The 16,848-nt window shown below is 45.6% G+C and overlaps 1 long non-coding RNA gene across 2 annotated transcripts; it reads left to right on the top strand.

Moving 5' to 3' along the window:
• The first annotated feature begins 967 nt into the window (after positions 1–967).
• LOC136794920 (uncharacterized) lies at positions 968–5,665 on the top strand. Of its 2 annotated transcripts, none has more exons than XR_010842384.1 (3): positions 968–1,059; positions 3,053–3,270; positions 5,596–5,665. It is a non-coding gene; the product is annotated as an uncharacterized lncRNA (long non-coding RNA). The 2 variants fall into 2 exon arrangements; XR_010842385.1 differs by lacking the exon at positions 968–1,059 and adding an exon at positions 2,329–2,362.
• The last annotated feature ends 11,183 nt before the right edge of the window (positions 5,666–16,848 follow it).

Below are 16,848 nucleotides of genomic sequence, written 5' to 3'. Positions count from 1 at the left end.
AGGCCGATGTTCATCGCTTCAGGATGCAGGAAGGGAAAAGAGTTATCTCAAGGAAATACAATTACCTGGATTTCCAGGGTGGCCTCGTGCTTCTCTCCAACTGCCAAGGCTCAGCTAAGCCACACCAGAGGCAAAGGGGGAGTGGGCCAACCTATGTGCAGCCCCCGCGATGTGCTGGGCACTCTGCACCCTCTGCCTCACTTACAGTGACTCTCCATCTAACCCTGCAGGATGACTGTAGAAGAGGAGCCCTCTGGCCTTCCTGATGACACAGAACTCAAGCGGCAAAGCCACTCTAATATTCCAGGGTCATGGAATAGTATCTCGCCTTTCCTAATTCATTTATCAAAACAGAACAAGGGGGTTTGGGGGAGAGAGTGGGAGGCATAAACAGGTGAAGCAAAGGAGATGTTAGGGCTGGTGAAATCTTTCTGTATGAAACCGTGATGGTAAATGTCTTTATGCATTTGTCACGCCCCATAGAACTGTATAGCACAAAGAGGGAACCTTATTGTAAACTACGGTTGTAGGGTAAAGGCATTCCAGGGGAGGGAGCAACAGGGGAAAAAATCCTCCTGAGATGAGACCCACAGGATGGAACGACACTATGAGAAGATGGTTTTTCAACTCATAATGCACATTTCACTACCCATCACCTAATCAGCCCTGAGTGAACCAACGGAGGGAGCTCAGTGAGGCTGAGACTCAGGCATTGAATCAGAAGATGGATCTGAGGTACCCAGGGTGGTGCGAGGACTTGAAATGAGCCAGTGACTTGCCCTGTCTCAGCCTCATCCCAACTGCAGTGTGAGAACCGAGGGGACAGGGAGCCCTGACGGCTGCCTGAGGTGGAAGCCCTGGCTCCCCCCACCCCCTAGCGTTTGGAGGACTGACTTTTCTTTGCTTTTCCATTCCCAGCTCCTGGCCAAAAACAATATATTTACTGAGCACACCTACTGCATGCTAGGCACCATGCAGGCTGGATGATGGAGCTTCAGAGGTGCAGTAAATCTGTGCAACCCTCCAAGATCTCCAAACCCAGATCAGCAGCCAAGAAAGGTGAGTGATAATATAAGTTCGGAGAGGCAGTCTGCCAAGGGTGGAGCTGCTTGGAAGAGGCAGACCCTGAATTCCACTGTGAAACTGGGTAGGGCTTAGAGGCAGACAAAAACTAGAGAGGGCTCCCCAGGCAACAGTGGACATGTTTGTTTCTTTGTTTTAAATTTTATTTATTTATCTATTTCTGGCTGCATTGGGTCTTCTTTGCTGTGCACGGGCTTTCTCCGGTTGTGGCGAGCGGGGGCTGCTCTTCGTTGCGGTGTGCGGGCTTCTCATTGCGGTGGCTTCTCGTTGTGGAGCACGGGCTCTGGGCACGTGGGCTTCAGTAGTTGTGGCACACGGGCTCAGTAGTTGTGGCTCGCGGGCTTAGTTGCTCCGCGGCAGGGCTCAAACCCTGCATTGGCAGGTGGATTCTTAACCACTCTGCCACCAAGGAAGTCCCTGTGGACGTGTTTAAGATGTGTCATCTGGGAGGCAGTAGGAGAGGGCTGTAAGAAGTTAGAGAGGATGGTGAAGGAAAGCGTCCCTTTAGACATGAGTGCCAGGCTAAAGGTAGCAAAGAGCATCCCTGTTTTCTGAGCATTTCAGAGAAGTGTTTCATACACTATGGTAGATTACATCAGGGCGCCAACTTTTTACCCCTCACTATATCCATTTCCCTTCCCAAGTGACTTTGCAGGTCAACCATGTAAGCATGAATGAGAGTACTTCCCCTGGCCCTTGACTTCAGGATCAACTATAAAACTTACTAAGATCCAACAGGATCTAAGCAGATGTAACGCCAAGTTGGCGTTTGCAGTGGGACCTTCCCTCCTGTACTTCTGCCACTGCCATAGTAAAGACACGCCCTGGGTGGGTGGCTGGATGAGACAAACTGCCCAAGAGGCCCTCAGCCTTGCAGGGAGAAGTGGAGCTTCCCCAGACACTGCAGTCAAAGCAGAAGGGCTCAGCCACACCCCACTTAGATCAGTCAACCCCCAGCCAACTCGGGATGCGTGAACTGTCCAGCTGAGATTGAGAGGCATATAGCTGACCTGCACATGCAGGAACTAAATAACTGCTTTTTGTTGTAAGCCATGGAGATTTTTTTGTGTGCTTGCTTGTTACACAGTAACAGCTAACTGATACACTCAGCACATTTCTCTTCCCCCAAAAAAATTCAGGGAATTTTGTCAAGGAGACTGGTCAATTCGTGGACAGTCATGGACACCAATGAAACTAAAGTAGGGGAACATTTCTCTCCTCTCATGGAAGGAAGGGCAGGACAGTGCTTGGGACAACTGTGGAAAAGGCAGAGCTCTGGGTAAGATAATATGCACACCTTCCTCCTATGTATTTGACCTGGCCTAACTCTCCCTAACCTTCTAGAAGAAACAATACATTTTCCTGGAAGTTAGCAGCATTCTAGAGGTTCTAAGAGGCTTTCATCTAATCCTGGCAAGCAAACTGCTCTAGAAAAGTACACATTGAAAGAAGTCCCCAAAATTTAGACTCTCTTATACATACACAGATACATACACACACCTTCCAAACCTAAAGATTTCTCGGGCTTTGCAATATGCAGGGATAAAAACATGTTTTCATTATATAATAAGAGAATTTCTTTTATAACAAATTGACCTTCTTCAATATACGAAAACTCAAATTTCTGAAGCTATAACCAACAGTGTGTCTTGGGCATATTTAATACAACTTAACTCTCTGATTTTAAAATGTTGGCTGACCTTAACTATTTTAGTAGGGTAAAATGGTATAGGCCTCACAACTGTCAGCAACTCTGTTATTAGAAAAAAAAAATGTACAATTTGAACATTTCAGTCTGAGACGTTATCTCCTCTTCGTGACAGCTGGTTCAGGGCAAGCTTGGGCAAAGCAGCTAGAAGCATTTATTGCTTCTCTAAGTCAGGAATTCGGTCTGTTAGCTGTTGAGAAAGAGAGTTGGTTGTCCCCAGGACTGACATTCAAACCCTAACAAACTTTCTTTTTCTCACAGACTAAGATTTGGGCAGAAATGAACCCAGACTGCTTTGCACCCTCAAGTGTGCCCACAGGCCCCCAGCTGGCTCCAGGTCCCACCCACCATCTGTCAGAGATTCCATTCCTGCAGACACCACTCAGCTCGTGTCCTGGTTCATCCTGGGAGAGATGTTCCCATAGGCAGAAGCCACCCATCGGAGGAATCAGGACATCTCAAAGCAGCCATCTGACAAGGTTCTTCTAATCTTTAGGACATTTGTGTCCAGTCTTTTATGGCATCTATAGCAACATGCACCTGTCAAAGTGTCAAAGCACCTTTTCACAGTTTGCAAAGTGTGTGCATAAGCCCCTCCCACAGCCTCGCCCCATCCTTCAACCCCGGTCCTCTGACCGCCCAACAGCCTCAGCTCATCCCCTTCCCCAGCCCCTGTCTAAGCTCCAGCCCGTCCCTGGGCCTGGTCCATCCACACTCCCTGCCCCCTGACCTCTGTGATGGGACGAAGCTGAGTCAAGGAAACTAGATGAGGATCAGGGGCAGGGCTGCACACTTTAGAGCTTATCCATGAAGCTTTTCATTGCCATGAGCAAGAACATCTTGTTACAGTGACACAATTTTTATCTTGTCTGACAGAAATATCCCATTTTGAGAGACTAAACCCAGCAGGGCAGAAAATGAGAAAGATACCAAACCCAGACTGTGGAGGAAAGCATTTATCGGAAGTCAATACAACTCTAATCCCTCGGGTACGGGGTCAGGAAGCAGGCGCCAGGCCCAGGCATTGCTGCATCTTGTGAAACTCAGGTCACTCCCTGATCAGAGCCAAGCTGGCTCCCTGGCCAGACCGCAGTGCCCTGGAGACAAGAACCGATTTCCCAATAATCCTGCCTCACCGGGAGAGTCTCAAACGTGAGGTTGCTGGCAACGCCACCTGCTGGCTCCTTGGTGATGTGCCAGCCCGTGGAGCCTGAAGACACAAGCAAAATCTCACCCCAAAAAGGTTCAAAAGAGTCAAAGCTTCACTCGGCCTTTAATTCTTTCTCCCACCTGCTCACTCTTGTTTAACTGTTAAGACTTTTCTCTTCCTGGTAATGAGCATGATGAGGAAAACCTCCACCAAACCTCAGTTCAATCTGAAGTAGAGCAATTTATTCCTTTCCATTGCCAGGGTGCATAAGACATCAAACCAGCCAGAACCAGTGCCGGAATGTGCCAGCTCATCATGGAAGGCAGCACTGTATGTGGTCGCCCCCATCTTTCCTCCATCCGATGACTTTGCAAGGCCAGGAAGTGAGGACAGGGAATGAGAGCCTTACCTGGATGCCCCTGGGACTACAGCATTGCCTCACCCTTCGAATGTGATCTCTCAGGCAGGGCTGTCCTCAGCCCAGAACAAATATCTACAACTGCCAAATTATTCCAGAGGCCCCTTCTTGCCTTTTCCAGTCCTCTTTCCAGTACATCAGAGCAAACCTCTCCGTGTAATTAATGCTCATCTCAGTGTTTAAACACCATAGGGAGGCCTTCCCTGGTGGTGCAGTGGTTAAGAATCCACCTGCCAATGCAGGGGACATGGGTTCGAGCCCTGGTCCGGGAAGATCCCACGTGCTGCAGAGCGAGTAAGCGCATGCACCACAACTACTGAGCCTGCACTTTAGAGCCCGCGAGCCACAGCTACTGAGCCTGCATGCTACAACTACTGAAGCCCGCACACCTAGAGCCCCTGCTTCACAACAAGAGAAACCACCGCAGTGAGAAGCCCACGCACTGTAACGAAGAGTAGCCCCCGCCCGCCGCAACTAGAGAAAGCCCGTGCGCAGCAACCAAGACCCACCACAGGGGCTTCCCTGGTGGCGCAGTGGTTGAGAGTCCGCCTGCCGATGCAGGGGACGTAGGTTCGTGCCCCGGTCTGGGAGGATCTCACATGCCGCGGAGCGGCTGGGCCCATGAGCCATGGCCGCTGCGCCTGCGCGTCCGGAGCCTGTGCTCCGCAGCGGGAGAGGCCACAACAGTGAGAGGCCCGCATACCGCAAAAAAAAAAAAAAAAAAAAAAAAGACCCACCACAGCCAAAAACAAATTAATTAATTAATTAAAAAAAAAAACACCATAGGGAGACAATATTCCAGCTCTCCCCCAAAATCTTACAGCAAGCATGAGAGTAAGGGTGGGTAACTAAGCAACAATGCCTCTGAGGACAGCTGCCCCAGATACGATAGATGGTGTTGTGAGGATGTGGTCTTCTGCTCAAACTAGTACAGAAAGTGACTATTTCCAGGTAAAAATACTCACGAAGTCCCCGCTATGATCATCCTGATCATGCCAGAGAAATCACAGCATACCAGAGGGACACAGAATGTTCTGGAAAGTGAGTGACAGAGAACTCTGAAACATTATAAGCAAAACAGGCCATTAGGGTATTGTAAACATTGGGCAGAATACTTTTTTTTTTTTTTTTTTTTGGAGATATTAACCCATGTTTTACTAGGTGCTGTTTGTATTCATCTTGGGGTTCATGCAAGTAGCCTTTGTAATTCTTTGCCTCAGGGTGTTTTTTTTGCAGAGCAGGATGCAGAAGCAACTTGAGGTCTGAAGCTTGGCCTTCTCCTGTTCCCTGCGATGGCTCCCTGATGAGGAAATACTAGGTGTCCCAGAGGCAGAGTCCAGAGAGGAGCAGCTGTGCTGGCAAGGACAGAGTGCAGGACAGAGTTGGGAAGATCGGTGAGTCCATGAGTCTTGGGGACAGCTCTACAGGGGGTCACAAGACCTCAAGGGGACACTGTGGTTGGGGGGCTAGACAAATGACCCAAAGCCCCCGGCCTCACCAAAGATTTTGGTGCTTCAAGCTGAACTTGAATAGGCCTGATGGGCTGGGACAATGGGTGGTCTCAGCATCAACCAATGTACAGTAGACCCATGGCTCATGACTGGAGAGGCCTCCCCTTTGCTTTATCTCTATAAATGACGCCAGGACCTTTGCACGACCCCGGGGTAGAAAGATGCCCACAGTAACACCCAAGGTAAATTTCCTGTCAACCCAGCAGAGTGGGACTCCAGCATCAGAAAGTAAAGAAAGGTGATCCTCCCTGCCCACCCTCAATGACAGATTCAGATTCATACCACCCTAAACATACTGGCAGAAACAGACTTTGCAGAAACCTGCCACTAGAATAAGCGGGACCCAGGAGGAAACATAAAATGGAGACTGAAGACAAAGACTCAGAAATAAGAAATTAAAATTCAAGCATTTAAAGCCCGGAGCCACACAGGGTCCCCACAGTGGACCTAAACAGGCCTGGTGTTTGCTACGTTAGTGAAAGGTGACTCCCAGATCCTTAGTGAGGGCCCTGGTAGTACAAATCAGAGCCTGTGATTCACAAGCTGCGGGAGGTCCTGGAGAATTCCCAGGGAGGTACAGTCAGGGGTCCTGCCTCTCAAGAAGCCCAGGAGAACTGACAAGGGCTCTGGGATGTCAGTGTTTCTCCCTTCCCAGACAGGCCTGAAGAGAGCAATTTTCTCTCCCTCAGATACAAATTGTGCTACTCCACCCCCCTTTAGACTTCATTTGTGTTCTCAGAAAGCAATTACTCGATTGTCAAAACTCATCGCACTAAACACTTAAGATCAGTGTGTTTTATTGTATGTTAAATAGCCCTTGACATTAAAAAAAAAAAAAAAGCAATACTTGCTATGAGTGTCCCTAAATTCTGGAAGCATAGATAAATATATATGTCATCAAAGACATCTGCAAATTATAAAATGTAATATCTTATTGGCTATACTTCCACACGTCAGGACACCCCAGATTTGGGTTAGGTTAATGAAGACTGAATATATATAATATTCTTTTTCTAGAGTGTGGTCTCAGTTGTTCTCAATACTAGAAATTACCTGGGCAGGACAGACCCAGGTGAGAAGCCCCGACACAGTGCTGGCCCAGCAGCGTGCATAGAGTTGGAACAGCAATGGGGGAAAATATCCATTACAGATTTTTTTAAACACTGAATTGGGAGAGAAAAGACCTGAGCTCTCTGCCTACCCACTGTGCTCCCTTGAGCAATTTTCTTTCTCCTCCCTGGGCATTGTTCAGCTGAACAAGGTGATCGCTTAAATTTTATGATTGATTCTATATTTTATCTATCCTGAAGAACTCAGGGTGATTTTCCTTATATAAGTGAGGCATCCTGTAAGTGGCCATTCTTTACAAACATGCTGCTATTCCAAGTTTCCGAACAGAAAACCAAGGCTTAGAGTGGTTGAGGTCACGTACAAGTTGAAGATAAAATATCTTATGATCTCCACACGATTGAAGATTACGTAATGCATGTTGCTAAGGGTAAAATTGCCACAGATGCCCTTTTAGAGGCCCCTTAGACTGATGGAAGAGCAGAGCAGAAACGACTCACACCCCTGCAGGTGCAGGGCTCTGGAGGAGACCAGCTTGGAGAAGCCACCTGCCTGTGTCTAAGGAGGGTAGGAACTTTCCCAGCAAGCCCGCGTTGCTAGAAAAAAATAGAACGTAGCCCAAGGACCAAACAGCAGCCCAGTCACCAGCCTGTGCTGCATTGGGCTAAATTTGGCTGACTCAGCCCAGATAAGGTCGTGCAGAAGGGGGTGTTTTAAAAAGAGTTTAAAACAACAAACTCACTGCAATGCAACACCAGCAAATTGTATCCGAAACAGACCAATGCACGCCCTACTGAGGCCCCCCGTGTGGTTCTAAATGTCATGGGCGCCACCTGCTGCCCAGACTGTGAAAAGTCTGGTTTGTCTGTTTCTTTCTCTTGAGCGACATGAACAGAAAGCTTTAACGCGGTGGGTCCCAAACTGGATGAGTAGGCTGAGGATCTGACATTCTCGTCAGGATTTCTGAACTCTTTGCACGTGTTTTTGTTTCTATGATAGCCTTAAAAAGTTAATACATACATATGCCAGATCATCAGCCTGATAAAGGAAGGGAAAATCATCAAACCAAATTCCAGGCCTCTGTTTTACGTTTGTTAGGATATTGCTTGGTTGTGTCCAGTACTACTGTTTTAATTGTTGCCTGTTAGTGAAACAGAACAGAGGTGGACTGACTTCTTAAGGAAGCAGTTATACTAAGAAGTAAAAGCCAAAGGACTCAGCTGCGAGCTCCGTAGCGATTGTAGAGAAGGGCTGTGGGAATTCCATCATCCCAAGGCTCTGACACACCTGACCCAGAAGAATCTGAGACAGAACATCAAGGAGCATAGGTGCAGTGCAAAGACAATTTAGTGGAAGCATTGTCCCTACCACTGAGTTGATGAAGGTTATTGATGTAGCTTTATTTGAAGTTAACTTGTAATTTTGTTTTGCTTTTATGGTTGTGTATGAATTATAAGAATAAGAAATGTATGCCTAGTAGTGTTTGAAATATTTAAGTTTCGTTATATAAAATGATTTACTTCTTCTAACTGGTCTTCCTGTTTCTATTCCTCCCACCAATACACACATATATACAGTATTATGTGTTGAAGGACTTATGTAAAGCATACAGAGGGTATGCTAGAAACTTCTTTCTCTAAAATGGATCCATATATGACTCAGGATTAGTCAGGTTTTGGCTGGAATAGTACTGTGCTGTGTAACAAACAACCCCCAATTTCCAATGGCTTACAATAATCATTTGTTTTTCTCATCCACCGGTCTGCAGGTCAGTTGGGGCCACTCTGCTGTAGTCTGCAGACCAAGTTCCGGTCTGCTCCTGGTGTCTCTCATCTTTGTGGCAGATGGCAGAAGCACAAGAGGCCAAGCTAAACAGGTAAGCACATTTAAAGCCTCTGCTCACATCATATTTGCTCACATCCTATTGGCCAAAGCAAGTCACATGGCCAATATCAACAGGGCAGGGATATGTATACCTCCCACGGAGGGTGAGGGAAGCCAGGACAAGGGCCAGGAGGGAAGGTAGAGTTGTGGACAAATCATGCAACCTATCACAGACCCACATTTTAGAAATACTGCCTTTAAGGAAAGGGATCATTTATATTCCCATTATTCCCTTTAAAAAAGTATAGAATCTCCCATCCACAGGGTAATTAAGTCTATGCATTTAATTCTCTTCTCCCATTTCTGAAGTCTCCATCAAAGTAACTAAATGAACTTAGGGTCAAAAATTCTAAATTGCAACAGGAAACCAGAAAGGGAGCAAACACATGCCTAAAACTTAAAAACTGGAAAATTACAGACAAAGGGGACCCTAGAAGTAGTGTCAGCCTTTTCACTGTCTGCTAAACAGGCTTCTAAGAAGGGTCCATCTGGAAGTTAAGTAACATGATCCCAAGAACCTGGCTTTCACCCAGCTTTTCACCTGTCTTTCAACTCTGAGCCAACGGGGCTAGAGATGGGGAAGGGGTACAGTCTTAGCAAAAGCAAGTCCTGGAAGAATGGCCCCTTACCCTACTGCCAGGGCCCAATGGAATGTGGTCCTTGGCAGGGTGACCTCACTCTCCCACAGCTCACCCATGCACTGAACCTGTGGGGAGCAAGCTCAGGTGCTCGGGCCCTGCTGAGAATGGCTCCCGCATGGGCAGCTGGGCTGGTTGATGAGGGGACCCTGACCCTGGCAGCTCTGGTCAGCTGAAGTGGCTTGGAGGGGAAACGCCCAACACAAAGCAGGCACTCCCATGGCAAAGGGCCTCCCTCCGTGGAGAGGGGAACCTGCCCCAGGGTCCAGTTTCTTCTATGAGGAGGAGAATAATCGTGGGATGTACAAAACAACTCCACGGTGTCAAAGAAGCAGCCTGTAGTCATTAAAACATGGTGACTCTGACACATGGGTTAACAGGTTAATGAAACAGAATACAGATGGTCCCTGGCTTACAGTGCTTCAACATGATTTTTTGACTTTATGGTGGGGCATAGAGGTATGCATTCAGTAGAAGCTTATTTTTTTACTTCACATTTTGAATTGTGATCTTTTTCTGGGCTAGTGATGTGTGTGATGTGTGATAGATCCTCTCTCGTGATGCTGAGCAGAGGTAGCTCCCAGTCAACCACCTGATCATGAGGGTAGATACACTTATAGCCATTCTGTACCCAGACAAGCATCCCACATTTCACTTTCAGTACAGTACACTTTCCATGAATTCCATGAGATATTTGACACTTTATCATAAAATGGGCTTTGTGTTAGGTGAGTTTGCCCACCTGTAGGCTAATATAAGTGTTCTGAGCACATATAAGCTAGGCTTGGTTAAGCTATGTGTTCAGTAGGGTAGGGGTATTAAATGCATTTTCGACTTAAGATATTTTCAACTTATAAAAGGGTTTATTGGGACACAGCCCCATCATAAGTTGAAGAAGATCTGTGCACTCTAGTTACAGACTTAAAGCATGAGGAAATTTAGTATGTAACTAATGAGATACTCTTTAAAAGAAAAAAAAATGGATAAGTCAAAAAAGTGTGTCAGGACAGCTGGCTAGCTACCTGGGGGAAAAAAATAAATCTGAATTTCCTACCTAAATCCTTGCAAGAAAATTAATTCTGGATCGATGAAATATTTACTGTTTAAGTGTTTAATAAAGGTACACATAGGAAAAATTTTTAATATTTAACCGTGGTGTGGGAAAGGTCTCTCTAAACAATACATCAGCCTCAGAACCCAAAACAGAGAAGCCCAGGGAGGTAGACCATCAGAAGAGGATCATTTTTCCTTGAAAGGGAAGCTTACCAGGGGTGTGCCCCTGAGCCATGGACAGAAAGCAGGAAGTGGCATTTAGGGGTGGCAACAGAGAGACCCAGTATTTCCTGCCCAGCCCCTACCCTCCTCTTCTTAGGAAGTCCCACTGTCCTCACAAAGGGGCAGCCCTGTCCCCTGTGACCTTCCACCACTGTCAGACACAGCAGTGGGGGCCGGATGTGAACCCCTGACCCACGCTGGGCCAATCCAAGGCCTTTCCCAAGAGTTTGGAAATGGACCCCTGAGAGACTGGCCCTGCTGGCTCTGAGGAGACAAGCTACAGGGTAATGGGGACCCGGGAGCCAGAGTGGGCGCCTTGACACCCACAGATGCCAGGCGGGGAGCCCCAGGAAGCTGGGGTGAAGCTACCTGTATGCAGGAGGCTGGGGGGTGACACCCGGTTCAGGGCTGCTGGCCTCAGAGAGACAGCGAAGCTGGAGGGTCCGTGCCATGACCCGGGGTTTTCTCAGGAAAACCTCTTCTGTGAGCGCCCCCCATGACCTGACAATACACCCCCTTCTACCTGCTTACCTTGCTTGCAACTTAGTGACATTGGTCAAAGATGCAGCTTCTACAGATACTTGGACACTTGAGTTAAGAAAAGTACCTTGGGCTTCCCTGGTGGCGCAGTGGTTAAGAATCCGCCTGCCAATGCAGGGGACACGGGTTCCAGCCCTGGTCCAGGAAGGTCCCACATACCGCGGAGCAACTAAGCCCGTGCGCCACAACTACTGACGCCTGTGCGCCTAAAGCCCGTGCTCCGCAACGAGAGGCCACCACAATGAAGAGTAGCCCCTGCTCGCCTCAACCAGAGAAAGCCTGCATGCAGCAACAAAGACCCAAGGCAGCCAAAATATAAAAGAAATTAATTTGGGCTTCCCTGGTGGCGCAGCGGTTGAGTCCGCCTACCGATGCAGGGGACATGGGTTCGTGGCCCGGTCCGGGAAGATCCCATATGCCGCGGAGCAGCTGGGCCCGTGGGGCATGGCCGCTGAGCCTGCACATCCGGAGCCTGTGCTCCGCAATGGGAGAGACCACAGTGGTGAGAGGCCCACGTACCGAAAAAAATAAAAAATAAAATAAAATCGAACTTCACTGATGGCATTTTGGGGAACAGAGACTCTTCAGGAAAAAGCAGTTTTGTTTTTGTTTTTTAATGAGTGCAAAAGTGCAGAGCCGCCCAGGGCCACAACCAGAAAGTCAACAGATGAGCCTCAGAAAAGAGAAGGAAACTAAGAGGCATCCAGCAGATCAGAGAGCACTGTCATCTCTGCTGGGATGTTTCTAGCCAACGAGCCTTTGTTGATTGGTGAAGAATCAGCTGAAAAGCAAGTTTAATTGCTGCTGATGACTGAGGTGGGTGAGCGAACAGGTATCTCCTTTTCTATACATCTGTCTATGAATCACCAACTGCCATCTCATCCTCTCCTCAGTATTAGAGGCACCAGGCATGAGAGCTGGACGGAGCCTTCCAGACAGAGCCCAGCCCTCTACTTCTGTGTGGCCAGGTAGTATCCTGAGATATAAATTTTTTTAACATCTTTATTGGAGTATAATTGCTTCACAATTGTGTGTTAGTTTCTGCTTTACAACAAAGTGAATCAGTTATACATATACATATGTTCCCATATCTCTTCCCTCTTCTGAGATATTAATTTATGATTCATACTCCCTGCATGTCCCCTCCCTCTTTCCCTCAATTCAAACTGGTTTCAGGGTACACAGAAAAACAAAAAGAAATGCAAGCCATAGGATCTTCTTCTGCTTTTGTTTCCAAAATCTGTGGCCAGGATTAGGGTGAGGCAGTCTCTTCAGCTGCAAAATTTAAGGAGCCATCACAAAACTTAATAATCAAGATAAAATATTTTAATGCAATAGTTTAAAAAAATCAAAATAAATACCCCCTAAAATCACAATTCTTAAGGTTGTACTCTTAAGTTTAATGGCTGAGGAGAATACCTCATTCCCCTCACCTTAATCCCAACCCTGCCTGAGGGAGAATTTGGAGGATCTACGGAGGTTATAGGGAGGGAGAAAGGAGTTTTCAGAGAGGGAAGGAGGAAGGAAGGGCTCCCTCAAGCCATACAAAGAGATTCTTCCTGGCTTGAGGAAACAGAAGAATTCTATGGGCCCTGGGAGGCCCAAGCTTCCGAGTAGAGACATGGTAAAAGGTCAGGACCCCAAAGAAGAAGAATATGGACAGCTGTACAAAGGATTCCCAGGCCCTAGAGTGGCAAGGGGGCAGCAGAGAAGTGGGCTGGGATGGTGGATGTGTCAGCAGTGGCCCCATGGGACCTGGTGACTAAAGGACACTCCCCAGGACTTGACTTCACAAGACTCTAGAACGGTGGTCCAGTGTGGAGCAGATGGCTGATATCACTGCCCACTAGCCAGTAGGATGGGTGTACACACTCAAAACATAATTCAACGGACAGAAAATAAAAGTATGCAATAATTGTTGCACAACTGTGGTTTCAGACAGACGTTATTAATACCTGCCAGATCCAGACTGGGAATCCAAAGTCCAAAGGTTAATTAAGCAACTTGCATCAAGATTGGATTTTTTTTTTAAAAGATCGGATGAATCTACATTTGTTGGAGAAACATCAATTTCAACATGTCAATTTAAAATGACATTCTTAGTTTTAGGAAGAATGTTTATTAAAATCATATTTTCTGTTTTCAGTTACCTCCGTGATGCTCCTGCATAAAAATCTCTCTCTGTCAAATGCCTGGCAGACTTTGGTGACAGCTGATGAGAAATCAGAGCAATCTGAGAACCATCTGTCTTCCCCTCCCCCCACCTCCCACCAAAAGTTCTTTTGGGAAGTTGGAACTGAGAGTTTATACGGCATGCTTCCTTCTATCAGATCAGGAGAGAGCCCAAGATCTCGCAACTGAAATTTACTTTCAGATCATTATGAAGTTATTGGCTTTCTGTTGACATAAATTACATGGGTACCACAATACACGAAGCATCATTTTCTCTGTGCTGCATGGTTTTTATAATAGCTGCTGGATTTCTCAATGTAACTTTTCTTAAGGTCAAATTTTCTCCTCCTCCAAGTATATTCAATGACATAAAACTTGCCAGAACAAATCTAGATATATTTTTATGTTCTTGTGTTATTCAATTCCCAGATCCTATCAGGAAGATAGACAAGGAGAAAACCAATATACCATTAACAACAAAATAAATAACTGATGCTGCTCTGTACAGTATCTGTGTAAAACAGAAAGAATACAACCCAAGGGAAAGAGAGAAATTTCCACTATTTATTCCAAGTACCACTGCTTTCTGGAAACCAATACAGAGTTTCCACTGCAATTTACTTCCAAATTCTAGGACACCATTACTGCAAGATACACCCTAGGTTTAATAAGAGCTTTCAAGAGGAAAAGGAAACTATGTTAAGTACTCATCAATGGTAAAATGCATTAGATGAAGCAAGAAGAACTACAATCCTGCAGCATGTGGAACAAAAACCACATTCACAGAAAGATAGACAAGATGAAAAGGCACAGGGCTATGTACCAGATGAAGGAACAAGATAAAACCCCAGAAAAACAACCAAAGTGGAGATAGGCAACCTTCCAGAAAAAGAATTCAGAATATTGATAGTGAAGATGATCCAGGACCTTGGAAAAAGAATGGAGGCAAAAATCGAGAAGATGCAAGAAATGTTTAACAAAGACCTAGAAGAATTAAAGAACAAACAAACAGAGATGAACAATACAATAACTGAAATGAAAAATACACCAAAAGGAATCAATAGCAGAATAACTGAGTCAGAAGAACGGATAAGTGACCTGGAAGACAGAATGGTGGCATTCACTGCTGCGGAACAGAATAAAGAAAAAAGAATGAAAAGAAATGAAGACAGCCTAAGAGACCTCTGGGACAACATTAAATGCAACAACATTCACATTATAGGGGTCCCAGAAGGAGAAGAGAGAGAGAAAGGACCCGAGAAAATATTTGAAGAGATTATAGTCGGAAACTTCCCTAACGTGGGAAAGGAAATAACCACCCAAGTCCAGGAAGTGCAGAGAGTCCCATACAGGATAAACCCAAGGAGAAACATGCCGAGACTCATAGTAATCAAATTGGCAAAAATTAAAGACAAAGAAAAATTATTGAAAGCAGCAAGGGAAAACCAACAAATAACATACAAGGGAACTCCCATAAGGTTAACAGCTGATTTCTCAGCAGAAACTCTACAAGCCAGAAGGGAATGGCATGATGTACTTAAAGTGATGAAGGAAAAAAACCTACAAACCAAGATTACTCTACCCGGCAAGGATCTCATTCAGATTTGATGGAGAAATCAAAAGCTTTACAGACAAGCAAAAGCTAAGAGAATTCAGCACCACCAAACCAGCTCTACAACAAATGATAAAGGAACTTCTCTAAGTGGGAAACACAAGAGAAGAAAAGGACCTATAAAAACAAACCCAAAACAACTAAGAAAATGGTAATAGGAACATACATATTGATAACTACCTTTAATGTGAATGGATTAAATGCTCCAACCAAAAGACACAGGCTTGCTGAATGGATACAAAAACAAGACCTGTATATATGCTGTCTACAAGAGACCCACTTCAGACCTAGGGACACATACAGACTGAAAGTGAGGGAATGGAAAAAGATATTCCATGCAAATGGAAATCAAAACAAAGCTGGAGTAGCAATACTCATATCAGATAAAATACACTTTAAAATAAAGAATGTTACAAGAGACAAGGAAGGACACTACATAATGATCAAGGGATCAATCCAAGAAGATATAACAATTATAAATATATATGCACCCAACATAGGAGCACCTCAATACATAAGGCAACTGCTAACAGCTGTAAAAGAGGAAATCGACAGTAACACAATAATTGTGGGGGAATTTAACACCTCACTTACACCAATGGACAGATCATCCAAACAGAAAATTAATAAGGAAACACAAGCTTTAAATGATACAATAGACCAGATAGATTTAATTGATATTATAGGACATTCCATCCAAAAACAGCAGATTACCCTTTCTTCTCAAGTGCGCACAGAACATTCTCCAGGATAGATCACATCTTGGGTCACAAATCAAGCCTCAATAAATTTAAGAAAATTTTTTAAAAAGCATTACAATTGGAGAAATGCTAAAATGTGAAAAAGTAGCCATCTTAGAATAAAGAAAAACAGCTAAGGAGATTCTATCTCATTGCAACTCAGCCATTAGTACTTGCCCTAGAGGGATGGCCGTGGTGATCCCACATGGGAACCAATGGCAAGGTCATAAAACTTGGGATCAAGATACAGAAAAGGTGAGGGATGTACTTCTCCAGGTTCCCTAGCCAAAGTGACATGGAGGGAGGAGCCATGCCTTTGGTAATTATGGGGTCAGACCCCAGCTCTTCCATTCACTACCTGTGTAATATGGGTCCTTGGTCTCCTGGTCAGGGGAAATCAGGGACTTCTTCATTCATGCAACAAATATTTATTATGAGCTTAAAATGTTCCAGGCACTGTTCTAGACACTGATGATACCTAAAGGAACAAGACAGAGAAGGTCCCTGTCCTCCTGGACCTTAGATTCTAGCAGTGGAAGCAGAGGGGGCAGGGCACACAGAGAAGTAGACAAACGAAATAAGATCACTCCACACAGTGAGACATGCACCGAAAGAGATTAAACGGGGATGGGACAGCATCTCAGAGAAGCAGCTTCTCTGAGGAGGGATGCTGGAGGGATGTCATTCCAGAGAAAGGAAACAGCCAGTAAAGGCCCCAGAAATGCTCGGCATTGCTAATTATTAGAGATGTGCAAATCAAAACCACACCTCTCAGAATGGCTGTCATGAAAAAGACCACAAGTTACAAATGTTGGTGAAAATGTGGAGAAAAGGGAACCCTCTTACACTGTTGGTGGGAATGTTAACTTGGTATAGCCACTATGGAAAACAGTATGGAGGTTCCTCAAAAAACTAAAAATAGAACTACCACAGGATCCAGCAATCCCACTCCTAGGCATACATTCGGAAAAGACAAAAACTCTAATTCGAGAAGATACATGCACCCCAATGACCATAGCAGCACTATTCACAGTAGCCAAGACACAGAG

The sequence above is a fragment of the Kogia breviceps genome, chromosome 10 (assembly GCF_026419965.1).
Source record: "Kogia breviceps isolate mKogBre1 chromosome 10, mKogBre1 haplotype 1, whole genome shotgun sequence".
NCBI classification, from domain to species: Eukaryota; Metazoa; Chordata; class Mammalia; order Artiodactyla; family Physeteridae; genus Kogia; species Kogia breviceps.
Note: the sequence above shows the minus strand (reverse complement) of the source record. Positions and strands in the feature narration are given on the sequence as shown.